This window comes from Myotis myotis, unplaced genomic scaffold (assembly GCF_014108235.1).
Source record: "Myotis myotis isolate mMyoMyo1 unplaced genomic scaffold, mMyoMyo1.p scaffold_m19_p_5, whole genome shotgun sequence".
Taxonomy (NCBI): domain Eukaryota; kingdom Metazoa; phylum Chordata; class Mammalia; order Chiroptera; family Vespertilionidae; genus Myotis; species Myotis myotis.
The window spans coordinates 80,391,902-80,399,652 of NW_023416357.1; the positions used below are offsets into that span (position 1 = coordinate 80,391,902).

Here is a 7,751-nt window from a genome sequence, read left to right on the forward strand (position 1 = left end):
CTGCGACCCTTTAATACAGTTCCTCATGTTGTGGTGGCCCCCAACCATAAATTATGTTCGTTGCTACTTCATAACTGTAATTTTGCTACTGTTATGAATCGTAATGTAAATATCTGATATGCAGGATGTATTTTCATTGCTACAAATTGAACACAATTAAAGCATAGTGATTAATCCCAAAAACAATATGTAATTATATATGTGTTTTCTGATAGTCTTAGGCGACCCCTGTGAAAGGGTCGTTCAACCGCCAAAGGGGTCGTGACTCACAGGTTGGTGACCCACAGGTTGAGAACCGCTGCTCTAGGCTCACACTTGAGTCTCCGTCTTTAAACTCCAAATACCCCATCTCATCCCCTCTTTCAGGCAAGGAGCATGGTTCCCACTTCTTAAAAAATTTCACAGACTCCCTCATTCATAATCTATCCACCTTTCAGCATCTGCATTCATATAATCAGTCTGCCTCTCTGTTACCATGGATGAACTGTCTATACTCATATCCAGCCCTTCACTGGACCTCATCCTCTCTCACCTTCACAAAGCCATTGCCCCAGAAGTTCTCCTTACTCCCTTTCTCTCTCTCTCTCTCTCTCTCTCTCTCTCTCTCTCTCTCTCTCTCATATTAGAATGGTTTGTGGCCTTCCAAAAGGCCAAGGTATATAAACAAATATGCTATATCTATAGTATTAAAATTTTATGGAAGGGTAGCAATCTATATATATAAAAATCCATCGACCATAATGCCACAATGACTGGATTGACCAGTTGATATGATGCCCACTGTGGCCAGTGAACCAGCCAGATCAGAGGGTGGGCCCAGCCAGCCAACACCCCCTGCCCCCATGGCCCTTCCCTCTGGCTGGCCCCACACCGATCAGCCCACAGCCCCTCCCCCTGGCCGGCCCTGCCCCTGATTGCCCCCCCCCACCCTAATAGGGGGCGGGCCTGCCAGTCAACCTCCTGCAGCCCCTCTCCCGGGCAGCCCCACCCCTGATGAGCCCCCACCACCCCATCGGGCCACAGCCCCTCCCCCCAGCCAGCTATGCTCCCGATTGGCCCCTGCCACACAAATCAGGGGTGGGGCTGGTTGGCCAACCTCCCCCAGCCCAACCCCCAATCAGCCCCCCTACCCCATTAGGGGGTGGGGCCCACTGGCCAATTGCCTGCAGCCCCTCCCCCCAGCCGGCCCGGCACTGATTGGGCCCTGATCAGGGCAGGCTGGCTGGCCAGCCTCCCGCCATCTCCTCCTCCCAACAGGCCCAGCCTTGATTTGCCCTGATTGGGTCCAAGCCAGCAGGACCCTACCCATGCATGAATTCGTGCACTGGGCCTCTAGTTAGGTAAATAAAATCTTAAAAGCCTCCCAAGGGGCATAGTAATTTTAAAAAGGTTAACAACCATTAATTCAGAGGCAAAATCCAATTCCTATAGGGCACTACATAATCTGGCCCCCATTACTTACCTGAGCTTGTCTCCTACTACTTTTCCCCCTTGATCATTTAGCTCCAACCACATTGAGCTCTTTGCTGATTCTTAAGCACATCATGCATGCACACACACACACACACACACACACTCCCACTCCACCCCCACCCCCCACCCCCACACACTATCTAAGCTTTTGCATTCTCTGTTATCTTTGCCATGGACACTCTCTCTCGGGTTTCCTCCAGGATGATTCCCTCACCTCCTTCCAGTCTTTGCTTGACTCAATGTCGCCTCAGAGAAACCTACCATGACCACCCTATTTAATACTGTGGCATGCCCCCCTTCCTTCTACACTCTAGATTTCATTTACCCTGACCTGCTTCTGCTTTTCCCCTCTAGCACTTATTATCTTCTAACATACCACTTCATTTTCCTTTTATGTGTGTTGCTTGTTTTCTGTCTTCATCCACTAGAATATAAACTCCATGAGGGTAGAGATCTTTGTTCCATCCACAACTCCTAGAACAGTGACAGTGCTGGGCACAGAGTAACTCTCAATAATGAAAAAATAGAGAAAAACCTAGGTCCTAAAAGGAGCTATACATTCAGTTGAGTTAAATTCTATAACTGGAAAAAAAAAGAGACTATGGCTGAAGATATGACACATGGCCACGTTATTAATTCTGTCTGGGACTCCCCCTCTTTAGGGTCATAAAAATAACTAGAAATTAAGGCATGTTAAAGCTGTCTCCGGAGTTTAGCCTAGGACGAGGACTTCTTGCCTGGGCCTCACATTCACAAAGAGCCTCAAATGTAGGTTTTGAACGTTCTCTCTAAAAGGGGTTGGTTATATATTCAGCCTGAGACACACACACAAGAAAGGAAGGAGACTTTCAGTTTACAACTTCACTAATGTCTCAATATAGCATTCTGTTGTGTGGATTAACTTGGAAAACTTGTAATTATTGCATGACTGTCAAAATCATAAACCTTTGTGTTAAAAGCATTCATTTGTTAAATGTAACTATTTTAATTATGCCACAATTTTGGAATTCTGTGTTTGCTTCTCTTTGGTTTTTCACATGCTGCTAAATTTGAGCAATGGGAGTGGCCTGGGCTTTAATAGACTTTGTCTCCTCTTGCCAGAGAGAAGCAAGGGAGTAGACAGCACATTATTACATGAGCTCCTGGTGCTCAGAGGTTACCAGGCCCAGACACTCAAATGCCTCCTTCCCTTCTGGCTCACCAGCGATTCCCCAAAATATGTACTTACAAAGCATTCCTTCCCCTGTGCTTCATTATCCCATAATACTCCTGGGTTAGGGTGGAAGTAAAAGAGGGAAAACCAGGGGGGAGAATTACTCAGGAGTATTGGCCCAGGTCAGAATGCTGCCATGAACCATTATAGGAAGGGGACGCCCACTCTCTCTAGTTTTTGTGGCTGTGATGGTTTGTTTTATGAGTCCATTTGGCTAGGCTACGGTACCCAGCTGTTTGGTCAAACAGCAGTCTAGATGTTGCTGTTAAAGAAAATCAGAATGTGTCACACAAAATAACCCTCTTTAACAAAAAATTCATTTTGAGCTAAAAGGTAGTTTTTTTAAATAGTAGGTGCAGGAGGGACACTCTGGTCACCCCCCTTTTCTTCCTGAAAGCAGATCAAACTCTCATGTGGACGATGTCCTCCTTATATCAGGAGGAAAGTAATATTCTTATCATCAAGGACAGAAAGTTGAAACCTAGAGAATCCTGTTAAATAGGCCTTATTAAAATAATTCTTACCTTCTTTGTCCTCCCCACATAGTTTAGCCACATTTCCACAAGCGCTTCCCCTTGTTCAACCTAGTATAAAAGTCTTTGGGTTTTGCCACTTCTTTGGGCTTTCATTTCCTTATGAAGGCCCCTGTGTCACATAAAATTTATATTAAATTTGTATCCTTTTCTCCTGTTAATCTGACTTATGTCAATTTAATCCTCAGGTCCAGCAGAAAACCCTAAGAGGGTAGAGGTAAAATTTTGCCTCCCATACACTGTGAAGGTCTTAAAAAAAAGATATGATGAATACTTAATTTTAAATGAAGCAGATTAGCTTACGTACTATAGGTGGGCCCCATCCAATTGGTAAAAGATCTTAAGAGAAAAGACAGAGGTTTTCCAGAGAAAAAGGAATTCTCCTCTAAACTGTAATAACATAGAAACCCTGGCTGAGTTCCAGCCTGCTGCCCTGCAGAATTCACTCAAAATCACACATGAACTCTTCCCTGAATTTCTAGCCTGCCAGCCTACCCCACAAATTTTGGACTTGCCAGCCCCCACAAGTGCATGAGCTAATTCCTTAAAATAGCTCTTTATTTCTCTCTCACTCTCTGTAGAACCCTGACTAGTACAATGGTTAACTTATGGCTAATTTCTGTTGGTTTTGTGTCTTTACTGCCTCCTTTAGCATTCTCCTTCTCTTCAATACAGATTTTTTTTCCCACAGGAGAAAATTAAAGTTTTTAATATATGCACATGGAGAATACATATAGGCATGAAAATTCCAGACAGTGAGGCAACATTGGATATATAAGAAATTTTGGACAAAAGAGAAAATAGGGTGGAGGGACAGAGTATTAGATTTTAGAAATGAGAATGAGCAATTAACGAGAAGTTGAGAAAGAGTGAACATACATGGCAGGAAAATTCTTGCTAGGCAACTCAGAAACAATGGAACACAGGGGGTATCTAGCTAATAAGCCCCTGCCTGAAGCCCTCTTATTTGCCATAAATAAAAAATTTACAGTTTCTAAAAAGAGGGCTGCAATATATAAAGTTAGTGTTACCATTTGGGAAGAGAAACACTAAAAAGGTTAAGAAAAAAAAGCAGGAATCAAAGGTTTGTTTTATCTTAAAAAAAACTTTTGCTCCACACAGAATCTTTAAGAAATAGAATTATTATTGCCATAGCCCATTCAGGTTGCTATAACAGAATATCAGAGATGAGGAGGATTATAAAATAGACAAGTATACAAAACGTATCTATTGTTCTTATTGAAATAAGTTAACACAAAGCAGAAAATGTGGTGTTTGTTTTCTTCTTCCTCTTTCTCTGTGATTACTAGGGTACCACAGAGATTTTTCAGTTTGGGCATGCTCTTGGTTGCCTCTTTAATCCAGTTCCCCTAGCAGGGTGCTTCTCTTCCAAAGGATTGCCTACAAACAACAGGTATGACAGTTCTGCCAGTCTCACTAACTCGGCCCAGTCTTTCGCCAGGTTATTAGATATGTAGGGAATAATGAAGGGATTCTTCATTACATGGATTCCTTCCAACTTCTCAATAAAATTGTAGGAGGTCAATAACAAGCATGGAGAAGGATGCACATTCATCGTCTCTGTAGGGGGAAGCTGGGCATAAAGCTTTATCTCTTTGGCTTCAGATGGCTTCTAACTGGTTTTCTCTTCCTATCTGGCTAGGGCTTCTTCGATTGTTGTTGCTTTTGCCATTCCTTGATTGCTGCTGTCACTCCAGGTTTTTTGTTTGCTTGGTTTTTGCTTTGAAACTAGACCTCTTTGTCTCTCACATACAAGCTCCTTTCTTTTCCCTAGTACTAGTTACTACTATCAAACAGCCATCAAAAGACTTCCCAACCCCAACTATGCCTCTCTTAGTTCTCTCAACCCTGACATATCCATTCAACCAGCGCTTTTCAAAGACTACAGGGGAATAGTCACGCGCTTTGGGCATGAAATGTTGAAAACATCACAGCCCTGGCCTCCATGCCTCTCAAGGTGTAAGTGAGCTAAGCAGGCAAACAAAGAATTGCAGTAACGTATAGTAAGTGTTACACTAGATATATGAGCCTCTTAGGTACTGGTGGGACAAGGTGAGTGTGTTGAAAGGGGGCCAAGTTGTGGGTAAATGAAGGCCTGTGTGGTTTCCAATCAGGATGCTCTAGTAGGCTGAGAGAGGGAGTATTGAGATCATGTGGAAAGGGCTTGGACAAGAAGGCCAACTCTGCCACTAGGATGGATGTAAGCACATTATTTCACATATCAGAATTTGTTCCCTCCTTTTCAAAAGAAGAAAGTGTCATGGAAGGGCAAAGAGCAGAGTTAGAGACCATGAAGCCAAAGAAAAAGAGTCTCTGAAACCAGAATGAAGTCCTGGAAATGACTGGGACAATACAGAAAAAAACAACACAAAAGGAGTCTACTTTCAGTTTAGCAATGTGCTAGATGCTGGAATTTCAAAGGCACACGAGGTCCTATGTTCAAAGAACGCATAGTCTAAGACAAGTCGTATGAGCACTCACCAGAATGTTCTTCCCCCAGGGAGAAAATAAGGGCACGATGTACTCCCTCGGGTCTCTGTTTAGCTGTCACCTCATCAGAGAGGCTGATCCTCTCGCTTGATATAAAATAGCACCCACACACTCCCCCCAACCTTTCATATCCTCCCACTCCACCTTTTATTTTTAACCTTTTTATTCAAGTTTATATTATAAGTATAGTTCACTAAATTTTCACAAACTGAATGCACACAAAACTCCAGCATCCAAATCAAGGAACAGCATTAGCAATGCCCAGAAATACCCATCTTGTCCAGTCTCAACCCTTCCCCCATGGATAAACACCATCCTGATTTCTAACACAATAAATTAGTTTTGCCTATTTTTGTACTTTACATAAATGGAATCACACAGAATGTACTCTTTGGGGATAGACTTCTTTCACTCAACATCAAGTTTGTGCAATTCATTCAGGTGATTGTGTATCATTTTCATTCATTCATTCTCATTGCTTAATAGTGTTCTGTTGCGTGAATATGACACAACTTATTTGTCCATTCAATCATTGATAGGCATTTGGGTAGTTTTCAATGTTGAGTTATTAGGAATAAAGCTTCTATGAACATTCCAGTACATATCTTTGGGTGAACATTTCTGTTGGGTATAGACCTTGGAGTGAAATTGCTGGGTCACAGACTTACATTTTTTTAAAAAGATTTTAAGAAATTATTAAATCTTTCATGTATTAAAAACAGTGTGTAGATGTGTACTCATAGGTACAGACTTAGAACTTAAGAAATAGAATATTACTGCTATCGTCCATTCAGGTGGCTACAACAGAATACCAGAGATAAGGGGCTTATAAACAGCAAGCATTTATTTCTCACATTTAGGGAAGCTGGGAAGTCCAAGATCAAGGCACCAACAGATTCAGTGGGAGAGCTCACTTTCAGGCTCATGGATTGCCATCTTTTTGCTGTGTCCTTACGTGATGATAGGGGAAAAGAGACTGTGGGGTCTCTTTTATAAGAGCATTAATACCATTCATTAGGGCTTTATCCTTATGACCTAAGGACCTTCAAAAGTCCCCACCTCCAAACGCCATCATATTAGGGATTAGGTTTCAACATATGAATTTGAAGGGAAACACAAACATTCAGTCCACAGCAATTATCAATATTTTTAAACTTTTTGTACTTCTCTCTATCTCATCCCCCTCTCTATGCTAATAGTAACTATTATTCCAAATTTTATTATTCCCTTGATCATTATCATTTTGAGATATATTTCCCTATTGTGAGTATGTGTGTGTATGTGTATGATCTCCCTAAATGATACATTATTTAGTTTTTTATGTTTTTGAACTTGGTGTAAATGGAACTCTGCTTGATTGTTCTTCATAGCACTTCTCACCAATTAACATTTATTTTCTTATTTATTTATTGTCTTGGTCACCTTCTCCCTCACAGCTCCTTGAAAACAAACAAAAATATGTCTTGTTCTTACTATTGTATGTCCAGTTCCAAGAAGAGTGTGTGGTACATAGAAGGTGCTCAATGAACATTTGGTGAATGAAATAATGAGAAATTTTGCTTTCTATATGACTAGTATGATTCAAGCTCTTTGTGAAAATGAAACAATTCGAATGATGGCTAATAAGCACTGTCCTGCTAAGGGCAAGAAAAATGAGTGCAGGAAATTCAGTAATAGTAAATGTAGATTAAAATAATAGGAAACATAGTTGGCCCGTGGAGCGATGGAAAAAGCATCAGCCTCAACGTCAGCAAAGTTAGACTGGAATCTGGCTCTGACACTTGCCAGCAATGTCCCTTAGAGCAAGGCTCAACTTCTCTGGAGTTTCCATTTCCTGGATTGCAAAACGAAAATACTATTACAGAATATGTAATGTGAAGGTTAGATGAGTTCATGGATCAAATGCTCTGAAAAATAAATTATACTATAAACTGTCATCAATACTAAGACCAGGAAAGGCTTTGCGAAATAAACATCTCCACAAAACTCTCTCTTTACATCTTCCTCCAGTTTAAATTTTA

At 41.5% G+C, this 7,751-nt stretch overlaps 1 pseudogene; it reads right to left on the minus strand.

Moving 5' to 3' along the window:
• Positions 1-2,938: 2,938 nt before the first annotated feature.
• Positions 2,939-7,751, minus strand: LOC118656536 (annotated as a pseudogene).